This window comes from Canis lupus, chromosome X (genome assembly GCF_003254725.2).
Source record: "Canis lupus dingo isolate Sandy chromosome X, ASM325472v2, whole genome shotgun sequence".
Classification (NCBI taxonomy): Eukaryota; Metazoa; Chordata; class Mammalia; order Carnivora; family Canidae; genus Canis; species Canis lupus.
This window is the reverse complement of record NC_064281.1, coordinates 111,535,036-111,559,164: the sequence shown is the minus strand read 5'-3', so window position 1 is coordinate 111,559,164 and position 24,129 is coordinate 111,535,036. Positions and strand designations below refer to the sequence as shown.

At 35.0% G+C, this 24,129-nt stretch overlaps 1 long non-coding RNA gene across 12 annotated transcripts in view; it reads left to right on the top strand.

The window, feature by feature from the left end:
* Window positions 1-24,129, top strand: part of LOC112668469 (uncharacterized) — a 135,541-nt gene that overhangs the window by 9,517 nt on the left and 101,895 nt on the right. For 5 of the 12 annotated variants that reach the window (XR_007409366.1, XR_007409363.1, XR_007409365.1 and 2 more), the window contains exon 3: window positions 17,958-18,108. The exons of the other annotated variants lie outside the window; for them this stretch is intronic. This is a non-coding gene — a long non-coding RNA (uncharacterized LOC112668469). The remainder of the gene's footprint in view (window positions 1-17,957; window positions 18,109-24,129) is intronic. 12 annotated transcript variants of the gene reach the window in all.

Below are 24,129 nucleotides of genomic sequence, written 5' to 3'. Positions count from 1 at the left end.
TTAGAGTTTCTGCCAGATTTCCCCACTCCAAAGTTAATTACTTTGTACTACAAAGAAATATTTAATATGAGTTTACATTCTACTTTAAAAGAGAATTTCCATCTTCTTTTATTCATATGTTTATTTTTATCAGGAGAGGCCCTTGAATTCTTATTTTATACAATAGATTATAATCCATTACTATCTTTATTCATGCTGATGAGCTCAATTTTCCCAGATTTGAAGTGGGAACTCTTTTAATCTGGCCCCTCTGTCCCTTTAACATGTTTACTTTTTTCTTTAAGCACTTTCTTTTTTCTGGCTCATCTTGTACTTTTCCTGCCCCAGCTCTGGGATCAGCCATTCTCAAGGAACCCTCATTACCTTTAGTAGAGAATGGTTTTCAAAAATAAAGATATCAGAACTAGGAATGCAAATTGATATTATAGATTTTTCCTTATAGAATAACTATATAGCCATATGGGAAAGAAAGATGACCTTCAAATCTTACTTCATTTCATATATAACCATTAACTTGAGATAGACTTAAAGTAAACCAAAACCTATGAATGAAGCTTCTATCCATAAAAGAAAAAACTTATAAATTGGATTCATAAAAATGGAAAAGATATTGCTCATCAAAAGATGCTCTTAAGAAAATGATAAGTGTTAGAACTTAAAAGACTATCAATTTAAAATTGACTGCTATATACGTCAGGTGTTGTATATGAACATCATAGTAACCACAAACTAAAAGCCTATGACAGATACATAAAAAAAGAGAAATGAATCCAAACATAACACTAAGAGAAGTCATCAAATCGAAAGGAAAGAGAGCAAGAGAAGAAGAAATAAACAGAAAAAGTACAAAAATAACCAGAAAACATGGAACAAAAGGTCACCTTTTCTGATGATACCAGTATGAAACTAAAAATCAATTAAAAGAAAAAAAACTGGAAAAAAACCCACAAACATGTGGAGGCTAAAAAACATGGTACTAAACAACCAATGTGTCAATTAAACATCAAAGAGGAAATCATAAAATACCTTGAGACAAATGAAAATGGAATCACAAGGTCCAAAATCAGTGGGACACAGCAAAAGCAGTGAAGTTTAAAGAGGGAAGTTTATAGTGATACAGGCCTGCCCCAAGAAACAAGAAAAATCTCATAAACAGTCTACTCTTTATACCTAAAGGAACTAGAAAACAAGCAAACAACACCTAAAGTCAGTAGAAGGAGAGAAACAATGAAGATTAGAGTAGAAATAAGTAAAATAGAGACTTTAAAATGGGAAAAAATAATGAATCCAAGAGCTGGTTCTTTGAAAAGATGAACAAAATTGATAGAACTCTAACCAGACTCATCAGTAAAAAAAAAAAAAAAAAGATAGGCACCAAATAAATCAGAAATGAAAAAGGAGAAATTACAAACGACACCACAGAAATATAAAAGATTGTAAGAAACTACTATGAACAATTATATGCCAGCAAATAGAAGAAATGGATAAATTCCTGGAAACATATAAACTACCAAAACTGAAACTGGAAGAAAGAGAACACTTGAGCAGACCATTACCAGCAAAGAAATTGAATTAGTAATCCAAAAACTCCTAACAAACAAAAGCCCAGAAGACAACTTCACAGGTGAATTCTACCAAACATTTAAAGAGTTAATACCTATTCTTTTCAAACTATCCCAAAAATTGAAGAGGAAGGAATACTTTCAGATTCATTCTATGAGGCCAGCATTATCTTGATACCCAAACCAAAGACACTAGAAAAATTACAGACCAATATCCATGAAGAATATGGATGCAGAAATCCTCCACAGAATATCAGCTAACTGAATTCAATAATACATTAATATAATCATGCACCACAATCAAATGGGATTTATTTCAAGGATACAGGGATGGTTCAATATCCACAATCATATGAAACCCCACATTAACAATATGAGGGATAAAAATAATATGATCATCTCAATAGATACAGAGAAAGCATTTGAAAATATTTGACATCCATTCATGATAAAAATTCTTAACGAAGTGGGTATAGAGGGAACATACTTCAACATAATAAATGATACCTATATAACAAAACCACAGCTAACATCATAGTCATTGGTGAAAACTTGAAAACTTTTTTTCTAAGCTCAAGAACAAGACAAGGATGCCCACTCTCCACTTTTTTTTTTCAACATAGAAGTCCTAATGATAGCAATCAGACAAGAATAAGAAATAAATGACATCCAATTTGGTAAGGAAGAACGAAACTGTCACTATTTGCAAATGACATAATCAATATAGAAAACTGAAGACTCCACACAAAAAAAAACTCTAGAATAAATGAATTCAGTAAAGTTGTAGGATACAAAATTAATATACAGAAATGTGTTGCATTTCTATATACAAATATCGAACAATCAGAAAGTGAATTAAGAAAATAATCCCATTTATAGTTACATAAAAAATAAAATCCCCAGGAATAAATTTAACCAAGCAGGTCAAAGACCTACATCATGAAAACTATAAAGACAGTAAGAAAGAAATTGAAAATGACACAAATAAATGAGAAGACTTACCATGCTCATGGATTAGAATATTGTTAAATATCCATGCCACTCAAAGCAAATCTACAGATTTAATGCAATCCCCTATCAAAATACCAATGACATTTTTTTACAGAACTTGAAAAAATAATCCTAAAATTTGTGTGGAACCACAGAGGCCTCCAAATTGCCAAAGTAATCTGGAAAAGGAAAAGAGCAGGAAGTATCACACTTCCATTTCTAACTATGCTACAAAGCTATAGTAATCAAAACAGTTTGGTACTGGCACAAAAACAGACATATAGGTTAATGGGACGAAATAGAGAGCCCAGAAACCAACTCATGCTTATATAGTCAATCTACAAGAAAGGAGGCAACAATATACAATCAAGAAAAGACAATCTTTTCAATAAATTGTGTTGAGAAAACAGGACAACTACATGCAAAAGAATGAAACTGGACCACTTTCTTACACCATGTAAAAAAATAAACTCAAAATGGATTAAAGACTTAAATTTAGACCTGAAATCATAAAATTCCTAGAAGAAAACATGGGCAGTAAACTGTTGGACATTGGTCTTAGAATGCATATGTATTTCTAAATCTGTCTCCTCAGGCAAAGGCAACAAAAGCAAAAATAAATGATTAGGCTACTTCAAACTAAAAAGCTTTTATAGGGATCCCTGGGTGGCGCAGCAGTTTGGCGCCTGCCTTTGGCCCAGGGCGTGATCCTGGAGACCTGGGATCGAGTCCCACATCGGGCTCCCAGTGCATGGAGCCTGCTTCTCCCTCTGCCTGTGTCTCTGCCTCTCTCTCTCTCTGTGACTATCATAAATAAATAAAAATTGAAAAAAAAATTGAAAAAAAAATAAAAAGCTTTTATATAGCAAAGGAAACCATCAACAAAACAAAAGGTAACGTACTGTACTGACTGGGAGAACAGATTTGCAAATTATATATCTGGTTAATATACAAAGTATATAAAGAACTTATACAACTCAACACCAAAAAAAAAAAAATCTAATTTAAAACAGGCAGAGGACCTACATAGAATTTTTTTTTCAAAGAAGACTTACAGATGGCCAATAGACATGTGAAAAGATGCTCAACATCATCAGGGAAATGCAAATCAAAATGACAGTGACATAAGAAAATATAAATTAATGAGTTAGTAAAAAACAACAAAAAACATATAATACATGGCACCTGTCAGAATGGCATTATTGAAAAGACAAGAAATAAGTGTTGGTGAGGATGTGAAGAAAGGGAACCTTTGTGTACTTCTGGTGGGAATGTAAGTTAGTAAATGGAACATAGTATGGTATGCATTTTTTAACAAAAAATTAAAAATAGATATACCATACAATCCAGCCATTCCACTTCTGAATATTTACCCAAAGAAAATTAAAACACTAATTTGAAAAGATCTATCTACCCCTGTGTTCCTTGTAGCATTATTTGTAATATCCAATATATGAAAGCAACCTATGTGCCCACGAGTAGATGAAAGGATAAAAATGTAATATCACACCCCCACACACACCCACACACAAACATACACAGTGGAATATTACTACTCAGCCATAAAAAAAGAAATCTTACCTTGTTATTGCAACAACATGGATGGACCTAAAGAGTATTATGCTAAGTGGTCAGACAGAGGTAGTCAGACAGAGAAAGACAAATGCCATATGATTTCACCTATGTGTGGAATCTGAAAAACAAAACAAAAACAGGCCCATAAATACAGAGAAAACCTGGTGATTGCCAGAGGGGAGGAGGGTAAAGAGATGGGCAAAGTAGATGAAAGGAATTAAGAGATACAAACTTCCATTTATAAAATAAATAATTCATAAGCATGTAAAGTACAGCATAGGGAATATAGTCAATAATATAATAACTTTGTATGATGACCGATGGTAACTAGACTTACTGTGGTGATTATTTCATAATGTGTATACATATTGAGTCACTAGGTTGCATACCTGAAATTAACATACTATTGCATGTCAACTGTACTTCAATAAAAAAAAATGTAGATTTTACAAAGGTTGTTTTAATTGGAAGCCATTATAAATACATTTTAAATCATCAGAAAAAATGAATAGGCAAGCCACCGAACATATATATATATATACACACACACACAAACACACACATACATATACACAGCAAGGACTAATATATATACTAAGTAAATATATTTTAGAATATATAAATAGGACATATGTATCAGGAATATATAAGTACATAAATAATTCCTAAAAATCAAGAATAAAAAGACGAACAACCCTTAGGAGACACTTTGGCAGTTTCTTATAAAGCCAAACATATTCTTACCATATGATCCAGCAGTTGCATTGCTTAATATTTACTGAAATGGATTGTAAATTTACATGCAAACAAAAATCTGCACATGAATGTTTATAGCAGTTTTATTCATAATTGCCAAAATGTGGAAGCAACCAAGATGTCCTTCAATAGGTGAGTGGATAAATAAACTGTGGTACATCCAGACAATGGAATATTATTCAATAAAAAGAAATGAGCTATCAAATCATGAAAAGACATGTAGAACTTTAAATGAATATTGCTAATAAAAGAAGCCAATCTGAAAACACTGAATACTACATGATTCCAACTATGTGACATTCTGGAAAAGGCAAGACTATGGAAACAGCAAAAGGTAAGTGGTTGCCAGGGGTGGGGTGGGGGTAGGAATGAATAGGCTGATCACAGATTTTTAGGAAGTGGAACTATTTTTTATGATGAAATAATAATGGATACATGTCGTTACACATTTTTCAATACCTATAGGATGTATAACAAAGTGAACACTAATATAATCTGTAGACTTTAATAATAATATATCACTATTGGCTCATCAGTTGGCTCATCAGTTGTAACAAATATGCAAGAGGTTAATAATAGGAGGAACTTGTGAGGTGATAATTGAGGGAAAATATGAAACTCTCTACTTTCCACTCAATTTTTTGTGAACCTAAAACCACTAAAAAAAATAAAGTTTATTTACTAAAAGCAAAAGGCAAACAACTCAATTTTTTTTTAAATGGGCAAGAATCTTGAATAAACTAATTTGCAAAAGAAGACATAGGAATGGCTAATAGGTATATTAAAAGGTGCTTACCATCATTAGTATAAGAAAAATAGAGTAAGATACTATTTTGTACTTATTAGAATATCTTTTTTGAAAAGAATAAAAATGTACAATTCTTATACACTGACAGTAAGAATGGAAAATGGTACAGCCAGTCTTTAGAACTGTACTGTTTGGTAATTCCTTATACAATTAAATATATATCTGTTCCTAAAATAAAAATATATGTTCACAAAATATTTCTACTAGAATACTCATAAAGCAATGGAAACAACCCAAATGTCTATCAACAGAAGAATGGGTAAAACAAATTGTGGCATATCCCTATAATCAATACTGTTCAGCAAAGTACTAAAACACACAACACAAAGATGATCCCCAAAGCATTATGTTGAATGAAAGAAGCCAGCCATACTTGTGTGGTTCAATTTATATAGAATTCAAAAACAGACACAACTGCACTGTGGTGATAGAAATCAGAACAAAAGTTGCTTGGGGCTGGATGTGCAGGGGGACTGACTGCAAAGAGACACAAGGGAAATTTTGAGAGTGATTAAAGAGTTCAAATACTTTAACTGTGGTGGTTATTATATGGTTCTATAGAACTGTTAAAGCGCATCCACTGAACACTCGAAATCTCTGCCTCCTAACTTATATAAATATATATAAATTTAGGGGGAAAACACTGGCGTGTTATCTTCAAATATCTTAAAAGAAAAGCTGACATAAGAATTCTAAGCATAACCAATCTGACATTCAAATATAAAGACACAGAGTGTTTTTAGCACTTGGGAAAAACTAATGGAACATATTTCCCGTGAGTCATTTTTGAAGATACTGCTAAAATTCAAAATTTAGCTATATTTTTATGAGGGTCCATTCAGGAAAACAAAGGATGATCTCTTTTTGTACTATTTGTATATGCACAAATTTCACTTACCATGTGTTGTGAGCTGAATTGGCACCCCCACACACAACCTCCACCAAACTCATATGCTGCAGTCCTGAGCCCATATCTCAGAATATGACCTTATTTGGAGATAAGGAATTTAGAGGAGAAATTAAGTTAAAATGAGATCATTAGGGTAGACCTTAATCCAATATGACTGGAAAATTTGGTTGCAGACGTAGAGGGAAGTTGATGTGAAAACATGGAGAAGATGGCTGTCTACAAGCCATAGAGAGAAGTCTGGAACAGATCATTTTCTCAAGGGTCTCATAAGGAGCCAACCATGTTAACACCTTGATCTTGGACTTCTATCCTCCAGAACTGTGAAAACATAAATTTCTATTATTTAAGCTACAAATCTATGGTAATTTGTTATGGAAGCCCCAAAAAACGAATTGACTATGATTTAGTTAATTAACACCACTGCTCAAAGAATGATTCAGATGTCAGTTACCATAGTATATCAATTGAATAATTGCATAAAGTACAGACTTTGCTGTTAACTCTTCAGTCCACATATGACTATATAAATAATAAGTATGCATCATGATGAATGACCAATCACTTCACTTCTTGCACAGTCTGTCAGTGAATAGTCACTATATGCTTGGTATTCAGTTCAGACAGAAGCATATTTTCCTTCCATTGATTGTGTTGCATACTTTCCTTCCATTGATAAAGCTATGTGACATTTTATAAAAATGGGTAATATAAAAATGGAATTGACCAATAAATGAAAAGTATATCAAAGAAAAAATATCACCAAGCATGAAATGGAAAAGTGGTTGTAAGTAGAAAGACAAAAGTGACTCAAGGAAGTGACACAGGCAAAACCCCTCACATTAAAGGAACCCTTAGGAAAGTTGCTCAATATTGAAAATGCAAGGGATAAAATATTGGGAGCCGATCCATACTTGGAAAGGAGTATGATAATTTGCCAAGGTATAGAGAAAATGTTTTATGTCATCACTTATATTACTCATATGCTGGGAAGTTATTGTGATTTTTCAAGAAACTTGAGGAATCTCCCAGTATCTATCTCTGTCTGCCACTACAAAGCAGATGTCTCTCAAGAGCTTACTAGGAAGCTCCTATAAATCTCACATCTGCCTGTGCATCTGGCTGCAACTGCTGGTACAGTATAATAGACTGATCTGTTCCACCTTCTAAATCTCATGCATGAGCCTCTCATAGGCAAACTTTAATACAGTACCATTTAGGAAAAGGAATCCTGGGAAACTTCTCTCTGGCTTCTCTTCTGTGATATGAGGAAAACCTTTAAATGGTGTAATGGTTGTAGTAGAAAGAATAATGGCCGCCCAAAGATGTCAAATTTCTGGGACCTTGTGACTATGTTATCTTTCATGTGAAAAAGAACTTTGCAGATGAAATCAAGGTTACCTAAAAATAGGAAGATTATCCTGGATCATCTACATGAGCCCAGGGTAATCATATGAGCTCTTATTAAAACTGGAAGAAGGAAGCAGAGGAGTAAGTTGGAGAGATTCAATGTGAGAAGGACCCCAAACCGCCATTGCTGGCTTTGAAGATGGAGAAAGGGAATCAGGAGCCAAGACATGCAGATAGCTCCATCTGTCAGCAAACAAGGAAACAGGAACTTCAGCCCTACAATTACAACAACTTGGTTGTAACAAGGAAACAATTATCACTAGAGCATTCAGCAAGGAATGCAGCTCAGCTGACTTGCTGATTTTTACCTAATGAGAAACTTGTCAGACTTTAGACCTACAGAACTATAGGATAATAAATTTGTGTTCAAGCCACTGAGTCTGTGATTAATACAACAGCAGTAGAAAATAAATACAGTGGTCATGCTGCATTCATGAGGAGATGAGTGAAAAATCTGGCAAAAAGAGGAGATGAGTGAAAAATCTGGCAATAAGTATTGAATCCATTGAAATGTAGGGCTAAAAGTAAAACAAATGTGGGGATTATAATTCCAGATACAAAGATACAAATTCCATAAACCTTGATAATGTAGAAAAGAGGTAATTAAGGAAGAGGAGGACTGGAATAAAATGGCTAGTGTTCTTTATAGCAGCAGCTTCATCTTTCATAACTGAGGTCAAATGATAGTATTCTAATTTGCTAAGGTAATTTGTGTATACAGATATTTTAAAAGATAATGATAAATACTTGGATAAATAGCTAAAATTTGAGTAACACAGAGGTGGAAAAGAAAGATGGAGAAACTGAAAATATGCTAATTCCACCAATGTTCATTATCAGCAATGAATACTACCTGAAGTGACAAACCATGAGAGACTCCTAACTCTGGGAAATGAACAAGGGGTAGTGGAAGGGGAGGCAGGTGGGGGGACAGGGTGATTGGGTGATGGACACTGAGAGGGGCACTTGACGGGATGAGCACTGGGTGTTATACTATATGTTAGCAAATCGAACTTCAATAAAATATATATAATATAGATGTAATCCTTTAAAGTAGCAGAAGAAATGCATGAAAAATCAAAGAAAATATATTAAAAGCAATAAAAATGGAAAGCAGAGCATACAATAATTTGACAAAACTAAGTCCATATGTGCTTGCCATTTCAATAAATAAAATCAGATAAATTCGCTTATTAAAAAATAAAGGCTTTCTTGGGTGATACAGTTGGTTAAGCATCAGCCTTTGGCCCAGCATCTCCCTCCTTAGCAGAGAGCCTACTTCTCCCTCTCCCTTTGCACTTCCTCCTTGCTTATGCTCTCTCTCTCTCTCTCAAATAAATACACAAAATACTTTTAAAATGAAATCTTTCCAATAAGACCATATAGGAAAATCCAAAGTACATAAAGTGACTCAGAAACATTGATATTAAATGAGGAACAGAGTCAAACTCTACAAACACAAGCAAAAATGAAGCAGGGTTCATGATTTCAAAATCAGGTATGATGAATTTACAGCAACAAATATTAAAATAGAAAAAATTGTGGAATATGCTTTGTAGTGATAAAGGGTGAAATTCTTAACAAGGACCCAAGAATTATGAAAATCTGTATGCCAAACAATACAGCATTAATTTTCAAAAGACAAAAAATAGCAGGAAATAAAATGAGAAAGATAAAAATATATGAGTAGTACAGGTTTTAATTCATCTCTATCAGACTGTGATAGACCCAAGTGGATAAAACAATAAAATCAAATATATAGAATACCTCGGTATTATAGTAAGTAAAGTATATCTAATTGATAAATACTGAACCAGACATTAGTGGCAGGAAAAGAACTGAACTTCAGATTCACAAAGTCCCAATTTGCTGCTTTGTTGCCTTTAAAACTGTGATCTCCTCTAAGACAGTAACATGCAAAAGAAAAAAGTTGGACTCCTACCTCAGACCATGTACAGATAACTCAAAATGAAACAAAAACCTTAATATAAGAGCTAAAACTATAAAATTCTTAAGAGAAAACATAGGTGTAAATCTTTATAACCCTGTATTTGGCAACAGTTTCTTAGAAGTAACACCAAACACACAAGTGAAAAAAGGGAAAAAAGTAGGCAATTTGGATTTCATAAAAATTAAAAATTTTGCACCTCAAAAGACACTATCAATAAAATGAGCAGACATCCCACAGAATGGGATTAATTATTTGCAAGTCATGTATCAGGTAAGTGACTAATATAATGAATATATAAAGAAATCTACAATTCAACACAGAAAGAAAAAAAATCTCAATTAAAAAATAAGGATGCCTGAGGGATGCCTGGCTGGCTCAGTAGGTAGAGTATATGACTTTTTTAAAATTTTAAATATTTTATTTATTTATTCATGAGAGACACAGAGAGAGAGGCAGAGACACAGGCAAAGGGAGAAGCAGGCTCCCCACTAGAAGCCTGATGTGGGACTCGATCTCAGGACCCCAGGATCACGACCAGAGCCAAAGGCAGATGCTCAACCACTAAAGCCACCCAGGTGTCCCGAGTATATGACTTTTTATTTCAAGGTCATGAGTTCAAGTCCCAAGTTGGACATGGGACCTACTTAAAATCATTTTTTAAATGGGCTTGAATAGATATTTTTTCAAAGATATAGAGTTGGCCAATAGGCACATGAAGAGATGCTCAACATCATTAATCATTAGGGAAATGCAAATCAAAATCCCAGTGAGATGCCATGTCACACCAACTAGGATGGCTATAATAATAACAATAATAAAAAACACTAAGTGTTGATGAGGATGTGGAGAAACTGGGACTCTTGTTTATTGCTGGTGAAATCGTAAAGCAATGCAGCTGCTTTGGAAAAATCTGACATTTCTCCCTAAAGTTACCATTTGATCCAGCAACTCTATTCCTAGGTGTATACCTCTGAGAAATGAAAACATACATCCACACACAAAATATATATATATATATATTATTGTTCATAGAAGCATTATTCATAATAACTAAAAATGGAATTAACTCAAATGTCCTCAACTGATTAGGTAAGTAAGATATATCCATATGAGAGAATATTATTCTCCAAAAAAAAAGGAATGAAGTACTGATATATACTACAACATGGGTGAACCTTGAAAATATACTGCTAAATGAAAGAAGCCATTCAAAAAAGACCATGTATTATGTGATTCCATTCATATTAAACGTCCAGAATAGGCAAATTCATAGATCTAGAAAGTAGATTAGGGCAGCCCCGGTGGCTCAGCAGTTCAGCGCCGCCTTCAGTCCAGGGTGTGATCCTGGAGACCCGGGATCGAGTCCCACATCGGGCTCCCTGCATGGAGCCTGCTTCTCCCTCTGCCTGTGTCTCTGCCTCTCTCTCTCTCTCTCTCTGTCATGAATAAATAAATAAAATCTTTAAAAAATATATTTAAAAAAAAGAAAGTAGATTAGTGGTTGCTTAGTGCTGGGGGAATGGCAAGGATGGGTGTGACTGCTAGAGGATCTGGAGTTTCTTTTTGTGTGAAAATGTTTTAAAATTCCTTGTGGCAATAGTTTCACAACCTTGTGAATATAATAGAAACCATTACATTGTTTGAATTCACACTTTGAAAGGGTGAATTTTGTGGTATGTGAATCATCTCTCTCTCCCTCTCCCCTCTCTCCTTCCTTTTCTCATATGTGTGTGTATGTGTATGTGTATGTGTATGTATACAAGCACGCACAGTTACACTCACTTTAGGATTTTGCAGTGTGGCAGTCCATGCACATTATCACAGATCTACTTCCTCATCTACTGGCATAGGTATTAGAGTCAGGCTTGTAGCCCCTTCAGCTCCTGCTGGACTTTTAGCTTCAGCTCTGACCTTTGGACCTGGTGTGTGTTCAGCTTCCTGATGAAAGACATTGGCTCCTCTTGCAGTTTATGTGCATCATCAAGGAAGTGGCAGGAGACTGAGATGGCTTCTAGCTTATCCTTGTAGATTCTGGTTTCTCCTTTCTTCCCTCCATTTTACATGCATCTTTCCTTCCTAGCTACCTGCCCTCCTATCTTCAAGGCAAACATAAGAAACGACAGATGTATAGCTATCACTTCACCAGTCCCCACAATAGCACACACAAATAATTCCTCTAATGAATGTGTTATTCTGTATCACTTGTAGAAGTTCTGATGTAACTGCCCCATAGGTCTGGTTCATAGCATTTGTGTCACTGACATCTCTCTGCCTGAACAATATGATTGCCCGCTTCCCTTACCCACATTGCTAAACTACATGGCAGTTCTCTCAGACAGCTTTTTTCTTATGACAATATTCTCTCAAAGCAACAGATTATACTTTAGCTGCTCTCTTAAATCTCATTTTGTCTCTCTTAGTCTCCTTCACAAGAGAGCAATATGAAAATAATACTTATTATTTTATTGATTTAAATGTGCATTATCAGATCATTTTTTGTACTCCAATTGTTCTCTGCTCCTTCTTATAAGACCTCCCCAAATCTATGAACTCTTTCATCTGAAATGAGAATTTTTTATATCAATTGCCTTTCATTAGAAGACTGTCCCAAGGCCGAGTGGAAGTGGGGGAAAAATAGTGTCCACATTTACAGATTTTCACACCAGTGAAAACCTGGTAATTTCTCTGCCAATTTTGGACAGATTTATTTTGGCAGCCTGGTAGTGACTCTTAGAAATGATCAACACAGGCCTTAGATATGGCAGAAAGAGAGATAACACTCTGGGGTTTAAGCTAATCTCCTGTGAGATATGGTTTCTCCTTTCATTTAAGAACTGCTATTCTGCTTGGCCTCAAAGACAGTAGAAAATCATAGTTTAGAGGAAGAAATGATCAAAATAAAACCAAAAGCACTCAGTTTCTCTGTATTGAAAAGCCCAGTCTTGCTATTACAAAAAGAAAGGCCAATAAACCCTTGAGTTAATTGGCCCCATTTTGTGAACAAAGTAAAACAAAATTGCAGTGTTGAGAATTTAGCACTACTTGTTCATATAACAAATTAAACTAGATATGCACATTATTTCAGTGAACAACCGCCTTAAGTGATTTTTCAGAGGAGTAGTTCATTATAAACAAAGAGATAAAATATGAAAGTAGCAGAAACTGATAATGATTTTTCAAAATAACACTAACTCTTATCAGACTTTCAGAAGAAACCACTGCAGACAGTGATAAATCGTAACTTTTCAATAGCAGGTCCCTAGGCTTTCAGAGAAAATAAGATGGATCCACTGAAGGTAAAATTAAAGTTTGCATTGCTGTTAACTTTTAATTAATCAATTCCACTACGTACATCTGAAAACATAATAGCACTGTATGGAAGCCCATTTCTGACAGACAGTTTCAAGACAAAACCTGTGTGTTACTTCTGTTGTGATGAGACCTGTTATCACATTAGAGCAGCTCAATGCCAAAAGGAGCTTTGTGACTTAACCAGAACTGAGGACAAAGGCATTTAAGTAAACACTGTGTTTCACTGGGGTTCTAATGAAGGAGTGCTCTCAGGCATTCAGATGATTTGGAAATGTTTTGTCTCATTATGTTGTGGAAAACGATAGTTCTTTTTATTGAAATATATTTGACACCTAACATTGTGTAAATTTAAGGTGTACAATGTGTTGATTTGATACATTTATATATTGTAATATGACTCCCATTGTAGTGATAGTCAACACCTCTATCAAGTCGTATAATTATCATTTCTTTTTGGTGATGGGAATAATTAAGTTCTAGACTCTTAGCAAGTTTGATGATTATAATACAGTTATTGTCTATATTCACTATACTGTGTGTCAGATATCCCAGATTTGTCTACTAGTTGCAAATTTATATCTTTAAACAACATGTCTCCTGTTTCCCTACCCTGAGCCCCACATAGAAGTGATATCATACAACCTTAGTGTCCATCAATGAATAAATGGATAAAGAAGATGCAGCATGTATGTACGATGGAATATTATTTATTCATCCATAAGGAAGAAGGAAATCCTTCCATTTTGGATGATATGGATTGACTTTAAGGACATTATGTGATAAGTCAGGTAAAGACAGATACTAGAAACCTATAGTTTTAGATCTGGAAGGTCACAAAGTCGAAGGCCTAGAGTTTATAGATTTGTTCCATTAACAAAGATAGAGGGCAAAAATTAGTAACATAGTAAGGGGTTGTAGGCACTTATGAGGAGATAACCTCAGGATCAAGTGAAGGTGATTGGAGGATGGTTTTGAGTCTCAGTACTTTCTGACCTTGCTGCTATGTACCTTATACACTTAGGGCTAAGCCACCAACATTATGATCACTCCACTTCCAATATACTCAAATTCTATGGGAAAGGACCTTTAGAATGAATGGGAGACTTTTCTGAGCAAAGTTCTTCTTTTACATGTGGACCTTCTCACCAAATCCTTATCTACTCAGATCAGAAAACTGTACTTGAGATAAGACTCTTTTTCTGACTCTTCCTTTCTCTTACTTTTATTTTTCATTTTTCTTTCCAGTTTTAGTAAAATTGTTTTGTTTTGAAAATACTAGTTTGGCATATCTTTGTTAAAAGGAGCAAAAAAAAATAGTTTTTAAAAAAGCTTTTGTTATTTATTCTTTGGCCAGAAAGAAAGTGGGTATAGCTTTCTCTTGACATGGGGTACAATGAGGACAGTAGGAAGAAAGAAATGCCAAGGGGAAGGCACAAACTCAGAGTGAAAGAAGAGAGGCCCACCAGCCCAACCTCTCACGGGGGCCTTGTGAAATTGTTTTAGGAGCATCTCTTGGCTCCAGCCGTGAAGAGCTTATAAAAGATGGCAGCAGGGGCACTTGAGTGGCCCAGTCAGTTGGGCATCTGACTCTTGGTTTTGGCTCAAGTCATGATCTCTGGGTTGTGGGTTCAAGCCCCACATCAGGCTCTGTGCTCAGTATGGAGTCTGCTTGTCCTTCTCCCTCTGCTCCTCCCCTGCCCCTCTCATTCATTCATTCATAAATATATATATATAATATATTACATATATAATATATATACATATTTATCTTTTAACAAAAGGTGACAGCAGTAGAGAATTGGTAAGAACACTGAGAATAATAATGGGCAGTTTTAAGTTAAAGCACTGGCTCTGCCATCTGATTTTTGGGTAAGCCACTTGACTTTTTACTACAGCTTCCCGTTTGGAAAAATGTAGATAATGTTGCCAAACTTGAAAAATTATTATATATATTAAATAAGGTAATGTATATTAAAGTAGCACACAGATAATGAGCATTCAGTGGAGGTTTACTATTGTCACTGTTTGTGGGTTAGAGTATTTCTTCTGAACGCATTGTGTTCATTTATTGGGCAGAGTGCTCTCTTTAAAAAAAAATTATTTATTTATTTATTTATTTGAGAGAGAGAGAGAGAGCATGAACAGGAGGAGGAGCAGAGGGGGAGAGAAAGAATACTCAAAAAGACTCCCTGCTGAGCACAGAGCCCGATGTGGGGCTCCATCCCAGGACACCAAGAGCATGACCTGAGCCAAAGTCAGATGCTTAACCAACTGAGCTACCCAGGTACCCCGGGCAGATCACTCTTAACACAGAAATGTTTGGGGTTTGTGGATTCTCATATATGTTGTTAAATATCAGTTTTGGGCATTGGCCTTCCATCTGATTTTTGTCATAATAGAAGCCCTCTTCCATTAGATTTTGTAACTCTCTGTGTTCGTTATAATTTGTGGCTCTTGTAGAAGTATTCACAATGTAACTGACATGCCTATTACCCACCAGAAATATAATCTGAACTACCCAGTTGAGCTGGAACTAAATCAACTTTTCCAAAAATGAATCATAATCCTTACTAATATACTTTGACTGCTGTTCATTATGCTTGTAATTGTGGCTGATACATTTATTGAAATATTTCCATCTAATTGAATACTCTCTGAACCAGTTAGCATATGATAGATACTCCCTCCCTATCTACTCTTCTAATACTGAGCAAGAGTGAGGAACTAAATGCCAAGAAAGTTCTAGGTTTAATACTCATAGTCCTTTGTATCAACCACAAAAGAAAATCTCTCCTAAGAGGAAAGAGGATATTTTCTATCACTTTTGTAAATTAATAGATTTTTTATTTTAGGGCAGCTTTAGGTTTACAGAAAAATTGAGCGTAAAGCACTTCTCTCTCATTTTTCTATGTTGCGAAAACCTGATGTCGAACCATTTCAGATGAGAAGTTTATTGTCTGCTCCTTTCACTCCTGAAGAATTCAATTTCAATCCTGCTCCAAAATGAAATGGCATTCAATAATCTCATATTACTTCCTATTATGGGCTCATCAGAAGTGTAACTTTCTACTACTGATAACCAGTTCCAAAGAAGAAAAAGAATGAAAAATATAGGATATGCAGTTCTGAATAAGAAAAATATCCAAAAGAGATTTCTGTGAAATCTTCCTTCGGCAATAAAAACACCAACTTCAATTCAAAGAACATAACTGACCTTGTGAGCTGAAAAAGTCCTTTTACCTGGCTAAGTCCCACTTTTGTCTGCTGCAAAATGAAGAAGTAAGACCAGCTCCGTGGTTCCCAATCTTTGTTGTGGCATATTGTAACCTTCTAAAATGTTTTTCAATCTCACTGTGGCTAGGCATCAAAAACAGTTTGTATAATATAGGATCATCTCTTCCTTGAAGGTTTGACAGAACTTGACTGAGATGTGTGCATATGAGTTTGTGTGTGTGTGTTGGTGAAGTTTTCACAGGTAGATTTTAATCTACTGATTGTTTTTTTTTTTTTTAGTGGTTATACATTTATTCAGGTTTTCAGTGCTTTGTGAAAGAAACACTGTTGAGAAGTCTTTATAAAATTTATTTAAATTCAATTAAGTAACATATAATGTATTATTTGTTTCAGAAAGAAAGGAAAGTGGTAACTATGTGAGGTAGTAGGTATGTTACTACTGTAACTACTTGTAGAACATTTCAGAGTAGAGGTCAGTGATTCATCAGTCTTCTATAATACCCAGTGCTCATTAGATCACATGCCCTCCTTAATGTCCATCACCCAGCTACCCTGTTCCCTCACCCCCCTGCCCTCCAGGGAGCCTCAGTTGGTTTCCTATGATGAGTAGTCTCTTATGGTTTGTCTCCCTCTCTGATTTTGTCTTGTTTTATTTTTTTCCTCTCTTCCCCTATGATCCTCTGTTTTGTTTCCTAAATTCCACATGAGTGAAATATATCATATGATAATTGTCTTTCTCTGATTGACTTATTTCACATAGTATAATATCCTCTAGTTCCATCCATGTCTTTGCAAATGGCAAGATTTCATTTTTTTGGTGACTGAGTAGTATTGAGAAGTCATATTTTTCTAAGAAATCATCCGTTTCATGCATGTTTACATATTTCCTGGCTTATTAAAGTTATTAATAGTACTCCCTTATACTTTTTTGAATCTTCTCTATTTTCAGTAATGTTCATATTTTCACTCTTAATATTGTTTATTTGGCCCCTTTGCCTTTCTTTTTGATCCATTTTTCTGAAGTTTTATCTGTTACATTTGCTTTTTATTTAAAAAAACTTTTTGTTGTTCCTGTTTATCAGTTTTCTTTTTCCTTTATTTCTGTTTTTATACTTATTTCCTTCATTCTTACCTTCTTTAGTTTTATTTTGCAGTCTTTATAATTTCTTGCATTGCAAATTTTTCTTACTAATTTGAAGTCTTTTTTCTGATATATGCATATGAGTCTACAAATTTCTCTTTTCTACAAATTTTCTCTCTTTTTTTTTTTGGCTGTACAACAATGTAAATTTATTTAATACTACTGATATGCATACTTAAGAATGGTTAAGATGGTACATCGTTATGTATATTTTAACTCCAGAAAAAAATGACCATCAAAAAAAGAACATATAATGAGGTATATTCACACCACTGAATATTGCATTAACAGTAAAAATGAATGAATTGCAGGGCACAGCATAAGTGGATCATATAGTGCTGAATGAAAAAGTGCCACAAAGGAGCATAAACAGAATGATGCCATTTACATAAAGTTGAAAGCAAACTAAAGTCTACTGAATACGGATGCATACAAGGGTGATAAAATTCCAAGTGAAAATAGGTAAGGAAGGATGACAACGATGACCCCTGCTGGTCCCCAATCTTGGCATGACCTCAATTACCTTGGGTTGGGGGTGGGATGATTTAAAACCTACCCTCATCTGGGCCCCCCACCCAGAGGTTCAGATTTCACCATGTCTGCAGGGCTGGCCTTGGGCCTTCCCTTCCAAAGCTTCAACAGGAAGACAGAACTGAAGATGAAGATGCACCTCTAAGGTGAGGCAAGAGGGCTGTGATTGGGAGGGGCAAATGCATGGCCACTGCGGTGCTCGCAGTGGTTTCCTTGGCTGGGGTGGGAGTGTCACTGGTGTTAAATGTTTAAGTTACTGTATTATACATTTGTGTTATGCCCTAGCTGTAGAGGTCAGCTCCCCTCTTTCTCAACAGCATACACGTAGGTGTTCCAGGGCCCACAGCTCACAGCCCTTACTTGGAGTTGCTTGTCTACAAAGTATTCCACATGGCAGGGCCGATCCAAGCTTGTTATGTCCTTGTGGCCAAGCTGTCCATATTTACCCCAACCCCAGGTGTAGAGCTCCCCAGTTCCGGTCACCACCATCTCACAACTTTTGATATGAACTTCTTTCATTGTCATTCAGTTTGTTGCATAAGTTATTAGAAATATATTTTAATATTTCTAAAAATATTGGGAGTTGGTTATCATTTATTTTTCTGTTATTTCATCTCATATTAAGCAAAACAAATACTGTTTGTTCTGTAAGATATTGGTTGACATACATTTATCAACATTTTCTTTCTGGGCTAAAACATGGTTAATATTTTTTCCTTGACATAATCTTATTTATTTATTTATTTGTTTATTTATTATTACATAAGTTTCCATCTTTTATTGAGGTATACTTGACAAATAAAACTTATACTTGGGGAATCCCTGGGTGGCTCAGCGGTTTAGCCTCAGCCTTCGGCCCAGGGCATGATCCTGGTGTCCCGGGATCGAGACCCGGGATCGAGTCCTGATTCGGGCTCCCTGCATGGAGCCTGCTTCTCCCTCTGCCTGTGTCTCTGACTCTCTCTCTCTCTCTCTCTGTCTTTCATGAATAAATAAATAAAATCTTAAAAAAAAACTTATACTTATTTAAGGTATACAACTTGATGTATTGATATACATTGTGAAATCATCAACACAATCAAGCTAATTAACATACCTACAACCTCACATAATTACCACTTTCCTTTCTTTCTTGCTTGCTTTCTTTTTTTACATGGATGAACTTGTAGAACATTATGTTAAGTAAAATAATCTACTACTGCCTGATCTCACTTGTAAGTGGAATCTAAAAATAGCAAAACTCATGAAAGCAGAGAGTAGTAGAGTGCTGGTTACTGGAGGCTAGAGTGGGGTGGAAAATGGGGAAATGTTGCTCTAGGAGTACAAAGTTTGAGTGATACAAGATGAATAAGTTCTAGAGATTTAATGTACAGCAATATGAATATAATTAACAATATTTTATTGAATACTTGAGATCTAAGAGGGTAGATATTAAGAGTTATCATCAATAAAACTATTTTTTAAATAAATGTTCCATTTGTGCTCTGAAAAAAATTAATCTCTAATTGTTGGGTGTGAGATTCTAAATATGTCCATTAGGTAAATCTTCCTAATTTTGCTGTACAAAATGATATAGTCTTAATGCTTTTACTGCTTGTTTCATTAGTTTTTGAGAGATAAATATTAAAATTTTTCACTACGATCATGGATTTGTGATGTCTCTTTATAGTTCTGATATTTTTGGTGTAATGTGTTTTGATGCTATGTGTTATGTGATTATAAATCCCCAATCATATATTGTTAGTATATCTTTTAGCATTATCTTATCCCTAATAATACTTTTTTCACCATAAAATTGATTTCATTTGATATTGATATTTCCATTATATATGAATTCTGATGTATTTTCTTTCATTCTTTTATCTTTAGCCTTTCTAGGTCTTTGCATTTTAGACATATCTCCTATAAACAACATATGGCTAAATGTTTCTATATGCAATATAAACCTTGTTTTTAAATAAAAATTATAGGCATTTATATTTATTATGATTACAGATATATTTGGATTTATTTCTAACATTTTTTTCTTTGCATGTCTTCTGTACTCTTTCTTTGCTTTAATTTACTTCTCTCTTCTCTTGTATTCTCTTTACTCACTCTTCTTTCTTTACCTTTTCCCCTTCTACTAGTACAGTTGACCCTTGAACAACAAACACAGGGTTAGGGTTAACCCCATACAGTCAAGAACCTCTGTATGACTTTTGATTCCCCAAGAACCTAACTACTGATAGCCTACTCTTGACTGAAAGCCTTACCAATAACACAAACAGTTGATTAACATATATCTTGTATGTTATATGTATTATATACTGTGCTCTTACAATAAGGTAAGCTAGACAAAAGAATATATTGTTAAGAAAATCATAAGAAAGAGAAAATACATTTACAGTACTGTACTGTAGAAAAAAAATCACGTATAAGTGAACTTGTACAGTTCAAACTTGGTGTTGAGTCAGCTATAGGGCAGCCTGGGTGGCTCAGTGGGTTAGCACCACCTTCGGCCCAGGGCATGATCCTGGAGAGTATAGAGTCCATGCTTAGATAACCCACTTATTTATCACTTTCTTTTTCACCATTGCTCCTTACATCTTACTCTTTTTGAGTCCAATTTCTATAATATAAAGTAGTTCTGTTAATAGTTATTTCAGCAAGTGTCTATGACTGGTGAACCCTCATTCTTTATTTCTTTGAAACTATGTCCATTCTTACATTACAAATCAGCTAGTTGTAGAATGCTAGGTTCACCATTGCTTTATTTTTTTAAGATTTGTTTTTTTTTACAGTTGTTATTTTTTTAATAATAAATTTATTTTTTATTGGTGTTCAATTTGCCAACATACAGAATAACACCCAGTGTTCATCCCATCAAGTGCCCCCCTCAGTGCCCGTCACCCATTCACCCCCACCCCCCGCCCTCCTCCCCTTCTACCACCCCTAGTTTGTTTCCCAGAGTTAGGAGTCTTCATGTTCTGTCTCCCTTTCTGATATTTCCTACCTATTTCTTCTCCCTTACCTTCTATTCCCTTTCACTATTATTTATATTCCCCAAATGAATGAGACCATATAATGTTTGTCCTTCTCCGATTGACTTATTTCACTCAGCATAATACCCTCCAGTTCCATCCACATTTATTGAGAGAGAGAGTGAGCGAGAAAGAGCATAAGTGGGAGGAAGGACAGAGAGAGATGAAGCAGGCTTCCAGCTGAGCAAGGAGCTCGAGGACATGGGATGACACTGGGATCATGACACTGGGATCATGACACTGGTATCATGACCTGAGCGAAGTCAGACACTTAACTGACTGAGCCACCCAGGCATCCTGACAATTGCTTTCTTCTTCTTCTATTACTCACAGTAATGATTTCATTGTCTTCTGGCTTCTATTACTGCTTTTGAGACACTTAGGCCTATTTAATAATCTGTCATTACTTTGTATGTAATCCTCCCTCCTCTGGTTGCTCTTATGATGTTTTCCTGTCATTAGTTTACAGTTTCACTATTATGTACCTACAAGTAGTCTCAGTTTTATTTATCATCTCATGATTCATTAGACTTCCAGAGTCTGAAAATTCTAAATAAATTCTAGAAAAAATATTTGAATATTGCCTCATCCCTATTCTATTTTTTCTTTCTGAACTTCTATGAGACATATGTTGAATTGTCTATCTTCCATGTCTCTTGATATCTGTTTCACATTTTCTATTTCTTTATCTCTCTGCAATGGACTCTAGATAATCTTTAAATGTTTATAATTGAGTTCCTGAGTTCTAAATAGATTATAGACAGTTATGCCCAATATATTGCGTTTTAAGTTCAAAGACCATATTATTTACTTCTAGAAGTGCTATTTGGTTATTTTCCAGATATACTCATTCCTTTTCTTTTTCATATCATCTTGTTATTTCTTATGGCTTTTATCTAACCATATCTTTAATCATCATAAACATATCTATAGTCTCAGATTATTTTATTTTTAATTTTTTAAATTAAGTTGCCAACATATAGTACATCATGAGTTTCAGATGTAGTTTTCAATAATTCATCAGTTGCATGTAATGCCCAGTGCTCATCACATCATGTGCACCTCCTTAATATTTTAAAATCTACTGAGTGGATGGAGGAATGAAGGAAAAGCAGGAAGCCTCTATTTTGCTGTTTCTACTGATTTTCACTCATGATGAATTATTTCCTCTTGTGTTCTTAAATTTTGGATTGTAGGTTATTTTCTGTAGAGCTTTGTATGAATAAATTGTGAGTCACTGGGCTGGAGGCATACCCTTCAGGATGGTTTTGTTTGCTAATGTTCAGGGATAGTTGCAGCTCACCCCCAATCTTATGCTAATTTCTTGGCTTGGAGTTTCTTGCATCACACAGGTGGAGCATAGAGATTTTAACCCAAGTCTGCATGTGGTACAGACCTATGGATTTGAATTATTAAGAGATATTTTGATATTTTTCTACCCAGGTATATAGAGACAAAAATTCTTCCTCGTCATATCCCTGGGCTGTTGGGAGCCTTGATTGTTTTCTTTTTTTTTTTTTTCTCATAATCCATCAGTTAGCTGAAAATGCAGCTCTTCAATGGTCCTAGCTTTAAGCCAACTTTTTACTTCAAATTATTTTTTCCTGTGTGAGCCCAAGGCCTAATCTACTGTCCTCAGGTGGATTTTAAAAACCCCAACCCTTAGATTATTGATACAACCCCTTATCATTTCTATTTCTATAATAAAATGTTAACCCATGTACTTCCTGCTCTGGTTTTCAATTTTCACTTCATTTTTGATGCCAGAAATTATGATCCCAACTATGTAAGTGAAAGAATTTTGTTATATATAATTAAGCATTATTAGGTGTTCATTACAGGAGTATGTATTTTCAACTCTCTTTATCTGTCATTTTGCCATAATCAGAAGACGATTTTGGGTGTCTGTCTTTTGCAGTAGACTGAGAGCTTCTCCAGTTACAACTAGAGTCAATACTTCATGGAATGTGTGGCAGGGGCATTCCAGGCAATGATAACAGGATGTTCAAAAGCATGGAATTAAAAAGTCTATGTTTGGGGGATCCCTGGGTGGCTCGGTGGTTTAGCGCCTGCCTTCGGCCCAGGGTGTGATCCTAGAGTCCCTGGATTGAGTCCCACGTCAGGCTCCCTTCATGGAGCCTGCTTCTCCCTCTGCCTATGTCTCTGCCTCTCTCTCTCTCTCTCTCTCTCTCTCTCTTTCTGTGTGTATCTCTCATGAATAAATAAATAAAATCTTAAAAAAAATAAAAGGGCAGACCAGGTGGCTCAGTGGTTTAGTGCCGCCTTCAGCCCAGGGCGTGATCCTGGGGACCCGGGGTTGAGTCCCACATCAGGTTCCCTGCATGGAGCCTGCTTCTCCCTCTTCCTGTGTCTCTCATCCGTAAATAAATAAAATCTTTAAAAAATAAAAATAAAAATAATAAACAAATAAAAAGTATATGCTGTTTTCCAGGAATAGTCCAGTGTAGTTTATCTTTTGGTTATGTGAGATAGGTAGAGGAAGCTATGACAGGTGCCAAAGATGATGGTCATTTCATTCCATAATGAAGAATTTGGATTTATCCAACATCAAAATTGAAGCCATTAAAGAAATTTAAATAGTGGGATGTCATAATCAGATTTATGTTACAGGTTGACCACTCCAATTTCTTGGGCTGTATTGAGTGTAATAAATAGTATATACCAGGAGACCGATGAGATTATCACCATAGTCCAGGAAAGAGTGAATTTTTAATCAACCTATTTTCAATAGCACAGTTTGACCTCCAGATTTCTGGGGAGTAAAGAAGATACTTTATAGAAGTGTATTGTGCACACATATACCACCACTTCTCCCAAACTTGAAATAAAACTTGGCATGTTTATGCACTCCATAAGTCATTAATTATTTTCTAATTGATTTGACAAAGCAATCTACTATTCCATAGCC